Source organism: Callithrix jacchus, chromosome 9 (genome assembly GCF_049354715.1).
Source record: "Callithrix jacchus isolate 240 chromosome 9, calJac240_pri, whole genome shotgun sequence".
Taxonomy (NCBI): Eukaryota; Metazoa; Chordata; class Mammalia; order Primates; family Cebidae; genus Callithrix; species Callithrix jacchus.
Genome location: NC_133510.1, coordinates 27,750,439 through 27,773,992, shown reverse-complemented (window position 1 = coordinate 27,773,992; position 23,554 = coordinate 27,750,439). Strand labels below are relative to the sequence as shown.

The window sequence follows — 23,554 nt, the reverse complement described above, 5'->3', positions numbered from 1 at the left end:
TGTCTATAAACATAATTCACCACATAAACAGAACCAAAAACAAAAACCACATGATTATCTCAATTGACGCAGAGAAGGCCTTTGACAAAATGCAACAGCCCTTTATGCTAAAAACCCTCAATAAACTCGGTATCGATGGAACGTATCTCAAAGTAATATAAGCTATTTATGACAAACCAACAGCCAATATTATACTGAATGGGCAAAAACTGGAAGCATTCCCTTTGAAATCCAGCACTAGACAAGGATACCCTCTTTCACCACTCCTATTCAATATAGGACTGGAAGTTCTAGACATAGCAATCAGGCAAGAAAAGGAAATAAAGGGTATTCAAATAGGAAAGGTGGAAGCCAAATTGTCTCTATTTGCAGACGACCTGATAGTATTCCTTGAAGACCCCATTACCTCAGCCCAAAAACTCCTGAAACTGATAAGCAACTTCAGCAAAGTCTCAGGATATAAAATCAATGTGCAAAAATCACAAGCATTCCTCTACACCAATAACAGACTTAAAGAAAGCCAAATCAAGAATGAACTGCCATTCACAATTGCTACAAAAAAAATAAAATACCTAGGAAAACAACTCACAAGGAATGTAAGGGACCTCTTCAAGGGAAACTACAAACCACTGCTCAATGAAGTCAGAGTTGACACAAACAGATGGAGAAACATTCCATGTTCATGGTTAGGAAGAATAAATATCGTGAAAATGGCTATACCACCCAAAGTATTTACAGAATCAATGCTATCCCCATCAAGCTACCATTGACTTTCTTCACAGAACTGGAAAAAACCACCATGAACTTCATATGGAACCAAAGAGAGCCCGCATAGGCAAGTCAATTCTAAGCAAAAAGAACACAGCGGGGGGCATCACACTACCAGATTTCAAACTATGCCACAAGGCTACAGTAATCAAAACAGCATGGTACTGGTACCAAAATAAAGATATAGGCCAATGGAACAAAACAGAGGCATCGGAGGCAACACAACATATCTATAACCATACAATCTTAGATAAACCTGACAAAAACAGCAATGGGGAAAGGATTCCCTGTTTAATAAATGGTGTTGGGAAAATGGGCTAGCCATGTGCAGAAAGCAGAAACTGGACCCCTTCCTTACACCTTACACTAAAATTAACTCCAGATGGATTAAAGACTTAAACAGAAGCCCTGACACCATAAAAACCCTAGAAGAAAATCTAGACGAAATCATCCAGGACATAGGAGTAGGCAAGGACTTCATGAACAAAACACCAAAAGCATTGGCAACAAAAGCCAAAATAGACAGATGGGACCTAATCAAACTCCACAGCTTCTGCACGGCAAAAGAAACAGTCACTAGAGTGGATCGGCAACCAACAGAATGGGAAAAATTTTTGCAGTTTACCCATCAGACAAAGGGCTGATATCCAGAATTTACAAAGAACTCAAACAGATTTACAGGAAAAAAAGCAAACAAGCCCATTAAAAAATGGGCAAAGGATATGAACAGATGCTTTACAAAAGAAAACATATATGAGGCTAACAATCATATGAAGAAATGCTCATCATCACTGGTCATTAGAGAGATGCAAATCAAAACCACATTGAGATACCATCTCACGCCAGTTAGAATGGCGATCATTAAAAAATCTGGAGACAACAGATGCTGGAGAGGATGTGGAGAAATAGGAACACTTTTACACTGTTGGGAGTGTAAATTAGTTCAACCATTGTGGAAGACAGTGTGGCGATTCCTGAAGGTCTTAGAAATAGAAATTCCATTTGACCCAGCAATCCCATTACTGGGTATATATCCAAAGGACTATAAATCGTTCTACTATAAGGACACATGCACACGAATGTTCATTGCAGCACTGTTTACAATAGCAAAGGCCTGGAACCAACCCAAATGCCCATGGATGATAGACTGGATCAGGCAAATGTGGCACATATACACCATGGAATATTATGCAGCAATCAGTAATGATGAGTTTGTGTCATTTGTAGGGACATGGATGAATCTGGAGAACATCATTCTCAGCAAACTGACACAAGAACAGAAAATGAAATATCGCATATTCTTACTCATAGGCAGGTGATGGAAAATGAGAACACATGGACACAGGGAGGGGAGTACAAAGCACTGGGGTCTATTGGGGGGAAAAGTGGAGTGCCAGCCTGGGGGGAGCTGGTGAGGGATAGCCTGTGGAAAAATGACAAATGTGGGTGAAAGGGAGGAAGGCAGCAAATCACACTGCCACGTGTGTACCTATGCCACTGTCTTGCACGTTATGCACATGTACCCCAAAACCTAAAATGCAATAAAAAATTTAAAAAAAAAAGAAGGAACATACCTCAAAATAGAGTCAAACTCTTACTGGCTTATTGCAGAAATGTGTTTTGCTTATATTCAACATTTCTTCATAAGAAAATCCATCGTACCTCAAAAGTATTAGAGCCAAACTCTTATTGACAAACCCAAAGTGAATATCATACTAAACAGGCAAAAGCTTGAAGCATCCCCCTTGAGAATAAGGATGTCCACTCTCACCATTCCTCTTCAACATAGTACTGGAAGTCCTAGCCAGAACAAGCAAGGGAAGGAAATAAAAGGCATCCAAATAGGGAAAGAAGTCAAACTATCTCTCTTCACTAACAATATAATTGTATACCTAGAAAACCCTGAAGACTTCACCAAAAGCCTCCTGGAACTGATAAACAACAAATACAACAGAATACAAAATCAATGCACAAAAATCAGTAGTATTTCTATATATCAATAATGTTCAAGTTGAGAACCTAATCAAAAATGCAATTCCCCTTACAATAGTCAAAGAAGCCCTAAAAAACCTAGGAATACATCTAACCAAAGAGGTGAAAGATCTCTGCAAGGCGAAGTTCAAAATACTACTGAAAGGAACAATTGGTGACACAAACAAATGGAAAAAACTGCATGCTCATGGATTGGAAGAATAAGTATTGTTAAAATGATCGTACTGCTCAAAGCACTCTGCAGATTCAGTCCTATTCCTTGCAAACCTCCATGTCATCTTTCACAGAATTAGACAAAAATGATTCTAAAATTTACATGGAAACAAAAAATAGCCCAAATATCCAAGGAAATCCTAAGCAATAAGAAGAAAGCCAGAGGAATCACATTATCCAACTTTAAATTATACTATAAGCCTACAGTAAACAAAACGGCATGGTACTGGTACAAAAACAGACATATAGACCAATGGAACAGGAGAGAGAACTATGAAATAAAGCCCCAACCTAAAGCCATTTGATCTTCAACAAAGTTAACAAAGATGAACAATGGGGAAAAGACTATGCAATAAATGGTGCTGGGATAGCTAGCCTGCCATATGCAGAAGAATAAAACTGGACCCCTACCTCTCACCATACACAAAGATTAACTGAAGATTGATTAAAGATTAAAATGTAAGACCTCAAACTGTAAGAGTTCTAGAAGGAAACCTAGGAAACACTATTCTGGACATTGGCCTTTGGAAAGAATTTATGACTAAATCCACAGAAGCAATTGCAACAAGGACAACAGCAACAGCAAAATTGACAAGTGAGACCTAATCAAACTAAAGAGATTCTCTGCACAGCAAAAGAAACTGTCAACACAGTAAACAGTCTACAGAATGGAAGAAAATATTCTCCAACTCTGGATCCAACAAAGACCTAACCTAATATCCGGAATCTATAAGGAACTACTTAAACCACTGAACAAGCAAAAAACAACCCTATTTAAAAATACATGAACAGACACTTCTCAAAAGAAGACATACAAGAGGCCAAGAAATATATGAAAAATGGTTCACATCACTAATCATCAGAGAAATGCAAAATCAAAACCACAATGAATTACCATCTCCTACCAGTCAGAATGCTGTTAGTAAAAAGCTATTAATAAAACAAATGTCATCAAGGGTGCAGAAAAAAGGGAATGCTTATACATTGGTGGTGGGAATGTAAATTAGTTCAGCCCCTGTTTGGAGATTTCTCAAAGAACTAAAAACAGAATTATTATTTGACCCAGCAATCCTGTGACTAGGTATATATCCAAAAGAAAAGAAATTGTTTTGCCAAAAAGATGAATGCACTTGTGTGTTCATCACAGCACTATTCACAATAGCAAAGACATGGAATCAACCTAGGTGCCCAGCAATGGTGTACTGCATAAAGAAAATGTAGTACATATACATTATAGAATACTATGCAGCCATAAAAAAGAATGAAATCATATCCTTTGCAGCAACATGGATCTGGAGGCCATTACCCTAAGCAAATTTACTCAGGAACTGAAAACTAAAAGCCACATGTTCTTACTTATAAATGAGAGGTAAACATTGGGTAATCATAGACATAAAGATGGCAACAATATACACTGGGGACTACTAGAGTGGTGATGAAGGGAGAGGGGCAAGGGTTGATTAACTATTGGGTACTATGATCAGCACGTGGGTGATAGGATCAATTGTACCCCAAACCTCAGCATCAGACGTTATTTCCTGGTACCAAACCTGCACATATACCCCCTAAATCTAAGATAAAAGTCAAAATGATAAAAGTAAAAGAAAAAAAAGGAGCATTATCCCCTCCACTTTGGCCCTCTAAGCCCTCTGAGAATGGGAAAACTAGTTTCTTTGTGGAGGAATGCCATGGTTCCTCAGTGCCTTCCTATTTTGTAGTTGTGATTCCCCATTACTATAAGGGATTCTGGGAGGCTGCCACCTTAGGTAGACTTACAGAAAAAGTGGCAGATGGGGTCTGACTGGCTGGCCCAAGACTCATGTTAGCAAGTAGACCAAGCAGCCCTTGTGCTTTGTGATCATTTGGGCCAGAAACCTCCATGGCCTCATGTCTGTGTCACCTGCTCATGGTTCTTCCATCTAGATGGCCAAACCCACCCAGTGCTGACATACACAGTTTGCAAAGTATTTCCCATAACATTTCATTTGCAGCCCAATCTTGTAAGAGATTATTAATTATTCCATTTACAGCTGGAAAAAATGAATAATCTTTGAAATCTGACATTGAAGAAACCCTAGAAATTAGCTCAACTCAATCCCTTATTTTCTCAGATAATAACATTGAGACTCTGAAAAGTTAAGTGGCTTGTTCAAAATCACAGTGACAGTAATGACAACAAGGGTGTCTTCATCAGATGTGGCACTAAGCACTCAGAATATGTCATCTCATTTTGTCCTCACAACAATCTTACAAGCTAGGACATGTGGAAAACAAAATGAGGAAACTGAGAGGGCTGAGTCAAGGCCAGGTTTTCTGACGCAAGTTCAGTGTAGCTTCACTCCTCACAGCTACCCCAGGGTGGCCCTTCTCCACTCCTGACGTCAGGACCATCTGAAGGGAGGACATAGCTGTCAGCTGGGAAGAGAGAAATGGGCAAGGACTGCCTCATGGCTGGAAACAATCCTGAGAAGGGCACGAACAGCAGGAAAGCTGGTGAGTCACCAGAAAGTCTGGTTAAGGATGAGATCAGTAACAGCAAAACAGCCCAAATGATCACAGCAGCATCTCACTCTGACCGCCCAGATTACTTTTAGCAGCAGCACAGTATGAGCAAGGCTGAGCTCCCGGGCAAGCCACAGAACAAGCTAGAAATTGTTATCAGGATTTGTTTTTCACATGAACTTCTCAGACTCTAAATCCAGTCCTGTAAACAGGTGAAGCAAAGGTCCAAGAGAAAATTTGCTGATTATATGAATCTTCACCACGAGCAGGTCAGTGGTTCTCAGCCGGGATAACTGTGCCCCCAGGGGACACTTGACCATGTCTAGAGACAATTTTGGTTAGAGGGTTAAGAGAGTGCTACTGGTAAATAATGGAGAAAGGCTAGGGATGTGGCTAAATATCCTTCGATGCGTGAGACAGCCCCTTTCAACAAACCAGCCCAAAATGTTCAGTGTTGAGGCTGAGAAACTTTGGTGTAAATGAAGCTGAGCTGCATATAAACATGACTTCAGTTGCACAACAAATACCCCAGCTTTCAGAGAAATAGTCAACAGGTCAAAGAACACTGGGGTGGGAATTGCAAGACCTGATTTCTAGTTCTAACTTGATGACAAATTTGGAACTTTGGGTGTCCTTTTCTTCCTACAACTAGAGCAGCCATGTGATGGGACCAGTGCCTTCCTGGAGTTGGCTAGTGGCACACAGGAAACAAACAGCAATACAGGAAACAACAACACCACATAGGAGCGTTTTACCCCTGCAAAACATTCTTGAGTCATGACTAACCCAAGCCTCTCAGTGTTGATGGACCACTTTTGTTTTAGTAGGGCCTCAGCACTTTTTTTCTCCAATTAAGAGATAATTCATATCATTATAGAAACTTAAGAAAATACAGAATAACACAAACAGAAGAAAAAAGAAATATCTTATAATCCCATTTCTTAGAAAAGCATTTTATTCTGAAAGTCTCCAGATACTGACCTTCATTTTCACTATTTTGAAGAGGAAGGGGAGAAGAGGGAGTCACTGTCCTCATCCTTTTGTTGTTGTTACTGTTTTCTTTTTCCCTTCTTTATAGCACAAGGGAGCTTTACCAATACATCAAAAGTTCAAATAGTTTTAACTCTAGCTATTTGCCTTTGCTTGTTTTAACTTTTAAAAAAAGTTCAGGTTGTTGCTTGGGGTAAAATACAAATAACGTAAAACTTACCACCTTACCCATTTTTGAATGTATGGTTCAGTAGCGTTGTGAGTCAATCTTCAGAACCTTTTCATCTTCAAAAACTAATAGTCTGAATTCATTAAACAATAACTCCTCAATTTCCTTCTCCTCCAGCCCCTGGCAGTCACCATTCTACTTCCTGTTTTATGAACTTGACTACTCCAGATTACTCATATAAGTGAAATTATGCAGCATTAGTCTTTTTGTGACTATTTACTCAGCATAATGTCTTCAAGGTTCATCCATATTGTAGCACATGTCTGAATATCCTTGCTTTTTAATGCCGAACAGTATTCCATTGTGTGTTCCATTTTCTTGATCCATTTATCTATTGATGGGCATGTGTTGCTTCCACCTTTGGCTATTAGGAATAATAATATATAAACATAGGTGTATGAATTTCCCATAGAAACCCTGTGTTTAGTGTCTTAACTGCTTGAGTCCTTTTTTGTTTTTGTTGTAAAAACGGGGGAAAAAAGAACACCTGCCTTGCAACCCCTCAGACTGACTGCTAGATAAACAGTGAAGAACCAACGTTTCCACAGGAGTGAGGATTAGATGGGGAGAGCTGGTCCACATTGAAAATGCAGCATGGGACTAATGAGACCCAGGGGATCAGAGAAAGACTGAGGCCTGCAGCTGCTCTTCCATGAGTACCTATCCTTATCCATTCACTAAGTCCCATGACCTGACCCTCCCATCATTGTGGCTTTCTTCCTTGTCTGTGGTTGGTTGTCTGGATTCTCTGTTAAACTCTTCTTCCTTTCCTTTGCCTGAAAAATGCCTATCCCATTTCAAGACCTCCATATGTGAGTGTCCTGTCTGTAGAGCACCTATAGAAAAACTCAGGCATATTTCATTTCACACAAAATGAAAGTGTGAAGTAAAGTAATTCCTACCTGTGTGAAGTAAAGTAATTCCTACCTGAGTAACATAAAATCAGATTATCTTGGTGTTTAATAATTCCTCTACTGTAAGTGACGAAGCTTTAGGAAACAACTATTTCAGAATGATAGAGCTATAAACTTCTACTTCGGGAGGCCAAGTTCAATCCTTGTGGGCCCAAAGAGGCATATCTACCTTTAAGTTGCTCTGTATTCTTGAGAAACTCAATTTGCTCTTAGAAGACTCATATCGGTGATCCTCCTGAACTCTAAACTTACACGGGCCTCTGACCTCCCTCTTCGCTGTAATATCTTCCATGTTGAAGCACTTGCCAGTTTACAAACCACTTTCACATCTATTGTTCTGTCTGATTTTCAAAGTCCTTTGGTGGACAGACAGGAATCAGTGCACCTGTTTCAGAGGTGAGGAAGTAGAAACTCAGTACACAGCCAGGATACAGAAAAGTCAAAGTGATGGTGATGGTATATTCTATGTTCTGTTGCTGTGGCCCCTTCTATTCCACCAAGGGGAACAGCAACGGGGACGGTCATCGGGAGACACCAAGGCCACATCCAGGAGCTCCCAACCAAACAGTTGGAGGAGATTGGAAGGCTCCATGTTTTTTGTTACTTTCAGTTCTAACTCATGACAAAACAAAAACACTGAGAGACCAAAAAAAGAGGTTGACAAATCCAGTTCTCAGAAACATTCAATAAGGAGTTACAAAAGTGATGTCTTGGGCAGCCAGGAGATGATGGATCCCTGCACCCATCCTCCAGAAGGTATTCTTTACATAGCAAGCTTTTAGGGTAAAGCAGGTGCTGCTGCTTGTCATGCCTCCAGACTCTCTCACCAAGACTTGTGACCACTTCTTTACGAAGGGTAACCTATGCTAAAGGCATTGTTTAAAGACCTTGCTGCAGAACACTCTGGCGTATGGGTCATCAGTTATCATGGTGCTTTTGCTTCAAAATGGCCTCACTCTTGCCATGTAACAGCTGTTTTCCTGCATATAAAAATGTGTGCATGAGGAGAGGAGGAAGCAAAACCACTTAAAATATCAGAAAAATAAGAACAAGTAAAGCCTGACTGATTATGGGCTAGTATTGTCAGGTAAATGTTTGAGAGAATGGAATTATTAGATGGACCTATTAAAGGACTTCTTACATATTTATAATTATTTATAATATAGGCTTTGTAAACATGCTGAAACTATTAGTGAAAGATAGTTTCCGGTTGTTTAAAATGATGCATTGACCTATTGGGGAAAATCCATCACCTGAGTGCAGCTTACAGCATTGCCATTAGGAAGAGTTCATGCTGTGAGAAAAAAATATAATTATGGCAGCTCTGAAAATGTGACCTTTTAGAATCTCTATGGAATTAAAGGATGTGAAAAGGATTTAGCTATATCCCTAATATGGCTGTGGCTGTTTGTTTCCATTCTGCTCCACTCACTACAACTACCTACCTGCATATAAATAAATGGTAACATAATGAATCCCTTGTGATAGTTTATTAAAATATTGCCTCTCAGCTGAATATATCCTTAAATCCTTCTCCCACAGCTTTTACATGGAAGCAGTGAACTGCTCGTGTGTTCATATAGCACAGAAACATTCTTTTCTTTATGCAATTGCTCCTGTAGAAGGGTAAGACTAGCACTTTTGCAAAAGGGTGACATTTACAAATTGTTTTGTCTTCAGAGTAAGCCACTGTTTAGATTTAAGAAAAATAAAGTTTCACAAGTTTTCTTGGGGTAGGACTGAGGGATTTTCCATTGTAGGAAAGGGAAAATATTTTTGTCTCTACCCTCTTAGTTTTATTGCCTGAGGTCCTGTAAATTAGACTGACAGAAGACAAATTAACAGGAGAAAAGGTATATAATCTTTATTTTCTATTAATTTTTATGTGATATCATTCCAGAAAAGAAATGAAGATCCAAAGAAGCAGATAACTTAAGCTTATATGCCATTTTTAACAAAGAATGATAAATCGTGGCAATGTCACAAGATAAAGAAAAGAGTTTTGGGCTTCCAAGGGTGGTAAACTGTGGGAATGTAAATAGATGGGGGACAATAATGGAGGAAAGAGCTATCCTAGTAAGTTTATCTGTGCAAGTTTACCACAGTGCCAACTTTTCATCTCCTTCATGGCTATAAAACTTCCCTGGGAGAGGGCATTTACTGCAGCCCTTATTTCTCAGGAGTTTCTGCTTGCAGTTAGATAAAGGACACTCCAAGAAGGTATCTTTCTATATCTGTTGACTCTCAAATGTCTTCAGCTCAAATAATTCTTATGCCAAAGTGGTATATTTTCGGGTGGCATATTATGTTCCCCTTCACTATCTTATGCAGATCTTAGGTTGATTAGAATTTATCATATGCATGATGTGTAAGAGGTCCCTGTTCAAATGGAGTTATATGTTTCAAGTTATGTATATTGCTCTGTTTGAGACATCAGGCCCTGGAGAGTGCTGTAAAATCAGCAATGGAGCTAATGGCTGAGATCAACAAGTACGTCCAGGCCAGACAGTCTAGACTGGTTGTCCCAAGACATTGTGAGTTGTCAAAACTGGGCACAGGAGGATGTTGTCACATCTAGTGGGCAGGGGCCAGGGTGTTGCTATCTTATAAAGCACAGGACAGCCTCCACCACAAATAGTTAACCAGACTGTATTAGTTTGTCAAGGCTGCCATAACAAAGCACCACAGAATGGGTGGTTTAAGTAACACAAACTTACTGTCCCAGAATTCTGAAGGCTACAAGTCCAAAAACAAGGTTTCTTCTGCAGGCTCAGCTCTAGGGAAGTCTCTGCTCTAGACTTTTTTTCTTGGCTTGTAGGTAGCTGTTTTATCCCTGTGTCTCTTCACATAATCTTCCCTCTATGTGTATTTCTTTTTCCAAATTTCCCCCTTTTATAAGGACATCAGTCATATTTGATTAGGGTCTACCCTAGGGACCTCATTTTAACCTGATTACCTCTATAAAGACCTTATCTCCAAATAAGGTCACATGCTGAGGTCCTGAGACTTAGTACTTCAACATATGAATTTTGGAGGAGCAATTCAAACCATAACAAAACCTAAAATGTCAATAGTGCCAAGGTGGAGATACTCTGGTTTAAATGGTTGCTTGACTTCTATGCCTTCTTCCCTTCTTTCTTAATCTTTGGACAGCATTCATCTAGAAAAAAGATGGGAGTTTTATTTATGTTCAGAACATAATCACTAAGTATTTAGGAGTAGATACCTAGAAACGTTACAATAATAAGGTAAAAATTTTGCTTTTATTCCCCATCTAGCACCAAATAGATTATCCCTTTATTTTCCTTTGTTTCTGGTTTCCTATGCATGCTCCCCTACTTAGACTGGCTTTTGTTTTGAAGTCACTTGTGAAATATTATGCCTGTGGGATGCAGCCATCCATGTCCTATGTAAAACAAATACTAGTAGAGGAAGTCTTTTTTATTTTCTTCCTTTTTTTTTTTGTTTTTTGAGACAGAGTCTTACTCTGCCTCCCAGGCTGAAGTACAACAGCGCAATCTCAGCTCACTGCAACCTCTGCCTCCACAGTTCAAGCAATTCTCATGCCTCAGTCTCCAGAGTAACTAGGATTACAGGTGTGCGCCACCACACCTGGCTAATTTTTGTATTTTTAGTAGAGACAATGTTTCGCCGTGTTGGCCAAGCTGGGCTTGAACTCCTGACCTCAGGTGATCCACCCACCTCAGCCTCCCAAAGTGCTAGGATTACAGGCATGAGCCATTGCACCTGGCCTGAGGCAGTCTTTTTAAACAGTTTTAAGTTATGGTGAACTGAAATGCCTTAACGATATAGAGTACTGTCAAAATATGGACTACCAGATTAGTCAGTTGTGGGTTCACATTCCACTCTGTCATGATTGCTTTTAACCTTGGGAAAGCTAACTTACCCCACTCTAAATCTCCAATCATTTTTCTATTGGTAAAAGGAGAGATAATACGGTTATTTGTATTACAGGCAGAGCTGAAGAGAGGATCATGAAATAGTACATATAGTGAGATTAGCTTAATGCCTGGTCCAATGAATGTAGACACTAAACATTAGCTGTTGGTATTACAGAGAGATGAAAATGACCGCTTGTAATCATTCCTTGACCTCAGTGACATTGATGTTACATCTACAGTGCACTAGGCACTGGGAATGCAAATGTGGTAAGATCCTTGAAGTCTAGCAAAGAAGGAAAGCAAGGAGAGAGTAGCAGTTGTGTGTTAAGTGCTGTAACAGAACTACACACAACCCTTTATGGAACAGGAAGGAAGGATTTCTAGAAAAGGCCTCTGGGAAATGTCCAGGGAATATTTATAGAAACCTGAAGTCATCACATTGATTTACCTAAACGTGACTCAGGTTGTACATCAGCAGCTTTTTCAGATTCTATTATGACAAAATTGTGCCCCCTTTATCACTGCAAGAACATTACAGATTTTCAAATATTAAAAAAATGCCAAAGGGAAGAGATAGAAGAACAGAATGTAAAATATTAATACATAATTTGTTTCTGTGAAAACAGAAATGAGAAAAGAGGTGAAGCAATGATAAATTATGCCTAAATATTCATGGATAAAGTAAACAACTACATTTTTGTTTTTTTGAGAGAGAGACTTGCTGTTGTTGCCTGGGCTGGAGTGCAGTGGCACGATCTTGGCTCACTGCAATCTCTGCCTCCCAGGTTCCAGTAATTCTCCTGCTTCAGCCTCCCAAGTAACTGAGTTTATAGGCACCCACCATCAAGCCTGGCTAATTGTTGTATTTTTAGAAGAGAGGGGGTTTCATCATGTTCGCCAAGCTGGTCTCGAACTCCTGACCTCAGGTGATCTGCCCGCCTCAGCTTCCCAAAGTTACTGGGAATACAGGTGTGAGCCACAGTGCTTGGCCAACTAAAATTTTTTAAAATGTGTTTATTTTGGCAATGAAGGATAGTCAGGAAATCCCATTTATGTTACAAATACAGTAGGAGTGAAAAATATAGGAACAGTTACGGCCAATAATGTTATTTTTAGAAAGAAAGAAAATAGAAATGAAAGAAATTGCTGAAATATAATGCCTATGAATAGAGTTTGTCTACTTTTTTTTTTTTTTGACAAAGCAGAGGTTGTCCTGTTGCTTAGGTCAGTGATGCTACATAGGTCCCAAAGGAGCTGTTGAATACGGTAGCTGCCCATCAGCCACAAGATAGTAAATAAAAAGCTAAGATGAATAGAAGCAATTCACCTTTGAAGACCTTTACATAAAAAAGGAGTTTGAAATGTCACATTAGAAGGACCATGCATCAGAATTGCGTCTGATCTTCAGCGGCTCATTTGAGATACTAAATAATTAGTTCAACCACTGTGTGTTGAGGTCCCACTACTGCTGGGGCTGGGCTGGGGCCGTAAAGCAGGGCTGCCCTGCTAGAGTGAGGTGGAGGGGAGCAAGGAAATGGGTGTGATACCATTGTGAAAGAAAAATAAAATCTCACGACCCCAAACTCACTATGCCAAAAGGAAAAGTTAAGCTTGGAAACTGAGTGTCACACACACACAACTGCCTTTCGTTTAGTTCCTAAATAGGTATCTCCCCAGGTGGCCCCCAGTACCCTGTGAATGTATATCAACAGCTCATCTTCATGGGTGCAGGACAAGAAATCATCCCTCTGCCCATGCCTAGAGGAATGTGTGTTTCACTCCTGCCTCTCCTTTATGTTTATTTATCTTACGTAAAAGGCAGATTCACTGAGCACCAGATGAATACATTATTGACTGTTCTTCTATCCCCTTCTTTTCACGTGCAAAAGAATGTAATTACTTGTCTCATTTATCTAGTCTCCCTTTTTTCTTTCCTTCCTCCCTTCCCTCCTGTCCCTTTAAATACTGAAGCACTCAAAACTCACTTTGGAAAGAGTGCACAGATTTTACTATGGCTTTTGTCTCTTTTTTCCTGAGCATGTCCTCAACCTTGGCAAAATACACATCTAAATGGATTGAAACCTGTCTCACTCATCATAGAGGGAAGCACAGGGACACAATGGACCCACAAGGAAGGGGTCAAAAATAAACTCCTGGAAAAATAACACATTTTTTAAAAAATCCTTCCCACATCCATCCATTTATTAAATAGTAACTCTTTACTCACGTGTAATGTGCCAGACACCATATTTGCGTCTGGAGAGAAAAAGATAAGACATGGCCACTGCCCACTGGCCTTAAAGTTTGGTTGACAAATCACAAATACACAGACTGTTAGAGATATGTTAGAAGCATGCCTGGGATGGGAGAGGACCCTGGAGTGAAAAGTTTTATGGTAGGAAAACACCAGATCCCCAGTGGGAACGCCCCCAGGCAACTCAAATTCACCAGCAACAGGGCTTAGGCAGTGAGAAGAGAGAAACAATTGGTTTTTGCCTCCTCTTCCAGTGTCACTGGGCAGCCTGGCATCTCAACTATAAACCCCAGTCACTAAGAGAAGCAGGGCAGGTTATCCAAGCACACACAACTGGAAGACCAGTTTTCCAAAAAACAATTTGTCATCGAGTCATCAAATTTAACATGTTATTAAAAAAAGAAAAAGAACTTGACTTATCTTATTTATAAACGTATAGTGACTTGTCTCCAACGAAACAGTTTAAGTCGTTTTGGGGGATTTCTACAGTTTTCATTGACAAGGTTTTATTTTGTCTTTGTAGCAGCATTTAAAGAAGTTTTTAAGTGTTTTCTTTTTTTTTTTTTTTTTTAAATTTTTTATTTAATTATAGGTTTTGGGGTACATGAGCAGAGCATGCGAGACAGTTGCGTAGGTACACATATGGCAGTGTGCTTTGCTTTTCTTCTCCCCTTCACCCACATTTGGCATTTCTCCCCAGGCTATCCCTCCCCACCTCCCCCTCCCACTGGCCCTCCTCTTTTCCCCCCAATAGACCCCAGTGTTTAGTACTCCCCTTTCTGTGTCCATGTGTTCTCATTTTTCATCACCCACCTATGAGTGAGAATATGCGGTGTTTCATTTTCTGTTCTTGTGTCAGTTTGCTGAGGATGATGTTCTCCAGATTCATCCATGTCCCTACAAACGACACGAACTCATCATTTCTGATTGCTGCATAATATTCCATGGTGTATATGTGCCACATTTTTCCAATCCAGTCTATTATCAATGGGCATTTGGGTTGATTCCAGGTCTTTGCTATTGTAAACAGTGCTGCAATGAACATTCGTGTACATGTGTCCTTATAGTAGAACGATTTATAGTCTTTTGGATATATACCCAGTAATGGGATTGCTGGGTCAAATGGAATTTCTATTTCTAAGGCCTTGAGGAATCGCCACACTGTCTTCCACAATGGTTGAACTAATTTACATTCCCACCAACAGTGTAAAAGTGTTCCTTTTTCTCCACATCCTCTCCAGCATCAGTTGTCTCCAGATTTTTTAATGATCGCCATTCTAACTGGCGTGAGATGGTATCTCAATGTGGTTTTGATTTGCATCTCTCTGATGACCAGTGACGATGAGCATTTTTTCATATGATTGTTGGCCTCATATATGTCTTCTTTCGTAAAGTATCTGTTCATATCCTTTGCCCACTTTTGAATGGGCTTGTTTGTTTTTTTCCTGTAAATCTGCTTGAGTTGTTTGTAAATTCTGGATATCAGCCCTTTGTCAGATGGGTAGACTGCGAAAATTTTTTCCCATTCTGTTGGTTGCCGATCCACTCTAGTGACTGTTTCTTTTGCCGTGCAGAAGCTGTGGAGTTTCATTAGGTCCCATTTGTCTATTTTGGCTTTTGTTGCCAATGCTCTTGGTGTTTTGTTCATGAAGTCCTTGCCTACTCCTATGTCCTGGATAGTTTTGCCTAGATTTCCTTCTGGGGTTTTTATGGTGCCAGGTCTTATGTTTAAGTCTTTAATCCATCTGGAGTTAATTTTAGTGTAAGGTGTCAGGAAGGGGTCCAGTTTCTGCTTTCTGCACATGGCTAGCCAGTTTTCCCAACACCATTTGTTAAACATGGAATCCTTTCCCCATTGCTTGTTTTTGTTAGGTTTATCAAAGATTGTATAGTTGTATGTATGTTGTGTTGCCTCCGGTGCCTCTGTTTTGTTCCATTGGTCTATATCTCTGTTTTGGTACCAGTACCATGCTGTTTTGATTACTGTAGCCTTGTAGTATAGTTTGAAATCCGGTAGTGTGATGCCCCCCGCTGTGTTCTTTTTGCTTAGAATTGACTTGGCTATGCGGGCTCTCTTTTGGTTCCATATGAAGTTCATGGTGGTTTTTTCCAGTTCTGTGAAGAAAGTCAATGGTAGCTTGATGGGGATAGCGTTGATTCTGTAAATTACTTTGGGCAGTATAGCCATTTTCACGATATTAATTCTTCCTAACCATGAACATGGAATGTTTCTCCATCTGTTTGTGTCCTCTCTGACTTCATTGAGCAGTGGTTTGTAGTTCTCCTTGAAGAGGTCCCTTACGTTCCTTGTGAGTTGTATTCCAAGGTATCTTATTCTTTTTGTAGCAATTGTGAATGGCAGTTCGCTCTTGATTTGGCTTTCTTTAAGTCTGTTATTGGTGTAGACGAATGCTTGTGATTTTTGCACATTGATTTTATATCCTGAGACTTTGCTGAAGTTGTTTATCAGTTTCAGGAGTTTTTGGGCTGAGGCAATGGGGTCTTCTAGGTATACAATCATGTCGTCTGCAAATAGAGACAATTTGGCTTCCACCTTTCCTATTTGAATACCCTTTATTTCTTTTTCTTGCCTGATTGCTCTGGCTAGAACTTCCAGTACTATATTGAATAGGAGTGGTGAGAGAGGGCATCCTTGTCTAGTACCAGATTTCAAAGGGAATGCTTCCAGTTTTTGCCCATTCAGTATGATATTGGCTGTTGGTTTGTCATAAATAGCTTTTATTACTTTGAGATACATTCCATCGATACCGAGTTTATTGAGGGTTTTTAGCATAAAGGGCTGTTGAATTTTGTCAAATGCCTTCTCTGCGTCAATTGAGATAATCATGTGGCTTTTGTTTTTGGTTCTGTTTATGTGGTGAATTACGTTGATAGACTTGCGTATGTTGAACCAGCCGTGCATCCCTGGGATGAATCCTACTTGATCATGATGAATAAGTTTTTTGATTTGCTGTTGCAATCGGCTTGCCAATATTTTATTGAAGATTTTTGCATCTATGTTCATCATGGATATTGGCCTGAAGTTTTCTTTTCTCGTTGGGTCTCTGCCAGGTTTTGGTATCAGGATGATGTTGGTCTCATAAAATGATTTGGGAAGGATTCCCTCTTTTTGGATTGTTTGAAATAGTTTTAGAAGGAATGGTACCAGCTCCTCCTTGTGTGTCTGGTAGAATTCGGCTGTGAACCCATCTGGACCTGGGCTTTTTTTGTGAGGTAGGCTCTTAATTGCTGCCTCAACTTCAGACCTTGTTATTGGTCTATTCATAGTTTCAGCTTCCTCCTGGTTTAGGCTTGGGAGGACACAGGAGTCCAGGAATTTATTCATTTCTTCCAGGTTTACTAGTTTATGTGCATAGAGTTGTTTGTAATATTCTCTGATGATGGTTTTAATTTCTGTGGAATCTGTGGTGATTTCCCCTTTATCATTTTTTTATTGCATCTATTTGGTTGTTCTCTCTTTTATTTTTAATCAATCTGGCTAGTGGTCTGTCTATTTTGTTGATCTTTTCAAAAAACCAGCTCTTGGATTTATTGATTTTTTGAAGGGTTTTTCGTGTCTCAATCTCCTTCAGCTCAGCTCTGATCTTAGTAATTTCTTGTCTTCTGCTGGGTTTTGAGTTTTTTTGATCTTGCTCCTCTAGCTCTTTCAATTTTGACGATAGGGTGTCAATTTTGGATCTCTCCATTCTCCTCATATGGGCACTTATTGCTATATACTTTCCTCTAGAGACTGCTTTAAATGTGTCCCAGAGGTTCTGGCACGTTGTGTCTTCATTCTCATTGGTTTCGAAGAACTTCTTTATTTCTGCCTTCATTTCGTTGTTTACCCAGTCAACATTCAAGAGCCAGTTGTTCAGTTTCCATGAAGCTGTGCGGTTCTGGGTCGGTTTCTGAATTCTGAGTTCTAACTTGATTGCACTATGGTCTGAGAGGCTGTTTGTTATGATTTCAGTTGTTTTGCATTTGTTGAGCAGTGCTTTACTTTCAATTATGTGGTCAATTTTAGAGTAGGTGTGATGTGGTGCTGAGAAGAATGTGTATTCTGTGGATTTGGGGTGGAGAGTTCTGTAAATGTCCACCAGGTTTGCTTGCTCCAGGTCTGAGTTCAAGCCCTGGGTATCCTTGTTGATTTTCTGTCTGGTTGATCTGTCTAGTATTGACAGTGGAGTGTTAAAGTCTCCCACTATTATTGTGTGGGAGTCTAAGTCCTTCTGTAAGTCATTAAGAACTTGCCTTATGTATCTGGGTGCTCCTGTGTTGGGTCCATATATGTTTAGGATTGTTAGCTCTTCTTGTTGTATCGATCCTTTTACCATTATGTAATGGCCTTCTTTGTCTCTTTTGATCTTTGTTGCTTTAAAGTCTATTTTATCAGAGATGAGAATTGCAACTCCTGCTTTTTTTTTTGCTGTCCATTTGCTTGGTAAATCTTCCTCCATCCCTTTATTTTGAGCCTTTGTGTATCCTTGCATGTGAGATGGGTTTCCTGGATACAGCACACTGATGGGTTTTGGATTTTTATTCAATTTGCCAGTCTGTGTCTTTTGATTGGTGCATTTAGTCCATTTACATTTAGGGTTAATATTGTTATGTGTGAATTTGATACTGCCATTTTGATGCTAAGTGGCTGTTTTGCCTGTTAGTTGTTGTAGATTCTTCATTATGTTGAAGCTCTTTAGCATTCAGTGTGATTTTGGAATGGCTGGTACTGATTGATCCTTTCTATGTGTAGTGCCTCTTTAAGGAGCTCTTTTAAAGCAGGCCTGGTGGTGACAAAATCTCTGAGTACTTGCTTGTTCACAAAGGATTTTATTCTTCCTTCACTTCTGAAGCTCAGTTTGGCTGGATGTGAAATTCTGGGTTGAAAGTTCTTTTCTTTAAGAATGTTGAATATTGGCCCCCACTCTCTTCTGGCTTGTAGTGTTTCTGCCGAGAGATCTGCTGTGAGTCTGATGGGCTTCCCTTTGTGGGTGACCCGACCTTTCTCTCTGGCTGCCCTTAGTATTCTCTCCTTTATTTCAACCCTGTTGAATCTGACGATTATGTGCCTTGGGGTTGCTCTTCTTGCGGAATATCTTTGTGGTGTTCTCTGTATTTCCTGCAATTGAGTGTTGGCTTGTCTTGCTAGGTGGGGGAAATTTTCCTGGATGATGTCCTGAAGAGTATTTTCCAGCTTGGATTCATTCTCTTCGTCCCCTTCTGGTACACCTATCAAACGTAGGTTAGGTCTTTTCACATAGTCCCACATTTCTTGGAGACTTTGTTCATTCCTTTTTGTGCTTTTTTCTCTGATCTTTGTTTCTCGTTTTATTTCATTGAGTTGGTCTTCGACTTCAGATATTCTTTCTTCTGCTTGGTCAATTCGGCTATTGAAACTTGTGTTTGCTTCGCGAAGTTCTCGTATTGTGTTTTTCAGCTCCTTTAATTCATTCATATTCCTCTCTAAGTTGTCCATTCTTGTTATCATTTCCTCGAATCTTTTTTCAAATCTTTTTTCAAGGTTCTTAGTTTCTTTGCATTGATTTAATACATGATCTTTTAGCTCACAAAAGTTTCTCATTATCCATCTTCTGAAGTCTAATTCTGTCATTTCGTCACAGTCATTCTCCGTCCAGCTTTGCTCCCTTGCTGGTGAGGAGTTTTGATCCTTTCTAGGAGGCGAGGTGTTCTGGTTTTGGGTGTTTTCCTCCTTTTTGCGCTGGTTTCTTCCCATCTTTGTGGATTTGTCCGCTGGTCGTCTGCGTAGTTGCTGACTTTTCGTTTGGGTCTCTGAGTGGACACCCAGAATGTTGTTGATGAAGTATTTCTTTTGCTTGGTTTTCCTTCTACCAGTCTAGCCCCTTCGCTGTATGACTGCTGAGGTCCGCTCCAGACCCTGCTTGTCTGGGGTGCACCTCTAGTAGCTGTGGCACAGCGAGGGATGCTACCAGTTTCTTTTTCTGCTCTCTTTGTCCCAGGATGATGCCTGCCTAATGTCAGTCTTTTGGATATAGAGGGGTCAGGGAGCTGCTTGAGGAGACAGTTTGTACTTTATAGGGGTTTAATTGCTGAGCTGTGCACTCTGTTGTTCAGTCAGGGCTGTTAGGCTGCTATGGTTGATTCTGCTGCAACAGAGCTCATTAAAAACCCCTTTTTTTTTTTTCCTCAAATGCTCTGTGTTGAGGGGTTTGGGCTTTATTTTTGGATGTCCGATCAGGTGTCCTGCCCAGCTCAAAGGCAGACTAGCCACTGTTTGGCTGCCGAGGCTCCGCCCTGCTGTTGTGTGATTCGCGCTGTTCCTGCCGGCTCTGCTGTGGTCTCCGCCACGCCCTGCGGCGGAGTCTCTTCGTTGTAGTGTGTTGCCTCAGCAACGGCAGGCTGTGTCAGCAGTGGGCGTGTATCTCAGTAGGGACGGGTTGCCTCGGCAACGGCTGGCTGCGTCAGCAGTGGGCGTGTATCTCAGTTGGGGCGGGTTGCCTCGGCAACGGCTGGCTGCGTCAGCAGTGGGCGTGTATCTCAGTTGGGGCGGGTTGCCTCGGTAGTGGTGGACACCCCTCTCCCACAGAGCATCTCGGACCGTCTGCTCGGGATAGTTTGAAATCGCGGTTTTTTTCGTCCCACTGGGTATCCCAATCCCTGCAATCCCCTGGGCTGGCCTATTGTCCAAGTCTCATTCAGTCTCAAGTCCAGCCCTCTCAAGTCTCAGGTTGCCGGTTCAACAGGGCACCCGGACAAGCACGCCCTGTGGGGATTGCTGGGTAGGGCCGGCCGCCACCGCCCCGGCTGCCGGCTTCGCCAGGCAGACTTACTGCATGGCGTCCCGTGTCTTTTTTATACTTGGCAGTTTCCCCGTTCTGTGGGCAACAAAGATCAGTCTGGAAATGCCGCTCTGACTCACCGTTTGCGGATTCAACGAGAAGAGCTCCAATCCTGGGTTGTTCTCACAGCGCCATCTTCTAAGTGTTTTCAAAATGTATTCAAAATTCAAAAATCATCCCATAACCAAAAAATCAGTGTGTGTTTCCTAGAAGAAATTTTCAGTTTATACTGATTTCGTTCATGTCTTTTTGGTTTTGCCAACACTTTAGCATATTTGTTATTATTCTCTCAATTTCTCAAATTGGGGCTTTATATTCTAGGAATTTCCTTTATCAACCCAACTTTTCTAATGATTTAATAATTCATATATACTGGTGATGTGATTGATCCTGTAGCTTTCAGATTGTCACTTCACCAGTCTTTTCAGTATTTTTAGAGTTTTTGAAGCCATTAAAACAAAGCCTTTTATGACAATTTTGGATTTACACTTGGTGAATATCAAACTTCAGGCATTGGTCATGAAAATCACTATAATACAATCTTCTGGGCACCCTAACTTCCTTTTTGCTTCTTTGGCTTGTTTTATCCCATTTTCTGTTTTTGTTAGAATTATTTATTTATTTATTTATTTTTTGAGACAGAGTCTTGCTCTGTCATCCAGGCTAAAGTGCAGTGGCTCAATCTCCGGTCACTGCAACCTCCAACGCCCAGATTCAACTGATTCTCCTGCCTCAGACTCCCAAGTATCTGGAACTACAGGTGCATACCATCACACAGCTAAATTTTGTATTTTTAGCAGAGATGGAGTTTCATCATGTTGGCCAGGATGGTCTCCATCCCTTGACCTGATCTGCCCTCCTTGGCCTCCCAAAATCCTGGGTTTACAGGCGTGAACTACTGCACCCAGCCTCTTGTTAGGAATTTTAAATGTCCATAATTTTTTACAGAATAGTTTGGGGATATAACTATTTTTTCAAGTGCTTTTGAGTTTAAATTTTAAACTTTAAAAACAACCTTATTTGCTGTTGCTTACCTAAAAATAGCCAGTTAAAATTTCATCCTTTTATCTTAAGCTTTTACTATTAATTTGGCTTTAATCTAATTTGATTTAGTATAATATAATTTAAAGTTTTATTTGCTGGAAGCTTAAAATTAGGGCTGATAAACTAAGGAATTTGCAAAATAATATTAAGGATTGAAAAATAGGACAATGACATTTGAATCATTAAATAAAACAAACTTTTGAATATTATTTAGTAAAATTTAAAGTTAGATAAATTGGTCATTTAGAAACTGAAATGCAGTAAATTGATCTCAAATCATTCTGAATATTTTGAAGATGTAATCTTTTTCTTAACCTACTGTCAGTTCTTTCTCTTGCTCTTCCGCTAGTGATTAAAGGGGATGTTGTTTTTAGAAATAATTCTGTAAAATAAATGCTTATGTTCTATTAAAAAAGCAATATAAGACCTATGTGTTTTGTGGTAGACTTCCCAAATACAAATATTTCTAAGTCCTAATCCCCGGAACCTATGAATATTGCCTTATACAGCAAATGCATCTTTATAGACGTGATTAAATTAAAGACCTTGAGATGGGGAGATTATTCTGGATTATCCCAATGGACCCAATGTCATCACCAGGTCCTTCGAAGAGGGACTCAGAAGGGTCAGAGTCAGAGAAGATGTAATGATGGAAGCAGAGATTGGAGTGGTGCTCTTCGAAGATGAAGAAGGAGACCACAAGCCAAGGAATATAGGCTGCCACTAGAAGAAACTGGAAGAGTCAAAGTAGTAGACTGTGCTCTCAGGCCTCTAGAAGGAACCACCAGCCTTGGTGATCCCTTAACAATGAACAGATAGAGGACTTGTGACTTCCAGAACTGTAAGAGAATAAATTTGTGTAGTTTTAAGCCACTAAGGTTGTGGTTAATTTGTTACAGCAGCAATAGAAAATGAATATAGGATGTTACTGATATGCCTTCTCATCTGGTTCTTCATCCTTTCCATGCACAGGGTTTTACAGCCAGGCCTACCAAGGATGTTGTTCTTCTCCGAGAAGACCAGAAAAGCTCTGTCCAGATATCTGAGACTGCAATTTCCATCCATCTCTTTCCTGGCTACCATATACCCACCTGGAACCAATGAGATAAACAACTGTACAGAGACTTTTTGTTTTTGATTTTAGTGTTGTTCTAAGAAGTTACCAAAATATACCATGAAATTATCTCAATTAAGTTTACCCAAAAGCTACTATATACACTATTTTCAGCCCGTCTATTCCCATCTCCAGCTGTGCCTGGCTACATTTTCCCATAAAGCTCATCGGCTAGAATGTGCATTAGATAATAGAGCTAAATGGTTTAAACAGAATATGGCCAGGGTTACAGAAAGCACCCTATTTGCCTGCATACATACACCCCTGCAAAATTCAGCAGCTCCACAGATTGTTTTCCTCTTTTGTTACCACTCCAGCAATCCCAGCAATGAGACAGGCAGAAGTTGTCTAGCCCTAAAGGACCCATGAGATTAAATGACATTCCCAAGATCTTAGCAAGAGTAAAGGGTAAGTCAAGGACTCACATTCCCAACTAGCTCCAGCTTTGGACCTGTGACTTGGAGCAGGCACACACACACAGGTGGAATAGGTAATTTCAAGCAGTACTGCTACCAGAAGAAATTCAACACTCCCTGTTGGATCTAGCCTGAAGTGTCCTAGTTAGAACCTGATCCCCTTAGCTAAGGCTTGAGTCCTTACAATGCAAATACCCTGAAGAGATGCGTCCCAGGGCACCCATGCTCCCTCCAATCCCAGCACCCACGCCTTGTGGTCAGGAAACCAGTTATTTCAGGACTCAGGTGAATGCTGCACCTGATCTGCCCCAGGCTTCTGGAAAAGTTCATAGCTCACAGTAATGACTGCCATTCTCTCAGTCAGTCAACACCTGGCTCTTATCCAAGAACTGGCCACT

The 23,554-nt window shown here is 40.3% G+C and overlaps 1 long non-coding RNA gene across 1 annotated transcript in view; it reads left to right on the top strand.

Annotated features, from left to right (window-relative positions):
- LOC128928535 (uncharacterized) overlaps positions 1-22,687 on the top strand; it is a 117,744-nt gene extending 95,057 nt beyond the window's left edge. Inside the window, exon 3 of the long non-coding RNA XR_013522297.1 lies at positions 22,599-22,687. This is a non-coding gene — a long non-coding RNA (uncharacterized LOC128928535). The remainder of the gene's footprint in view (positions 1-22,598) is intronic.
- Positions 22,688-23,554: the final 867 nt, after the last annotated feature.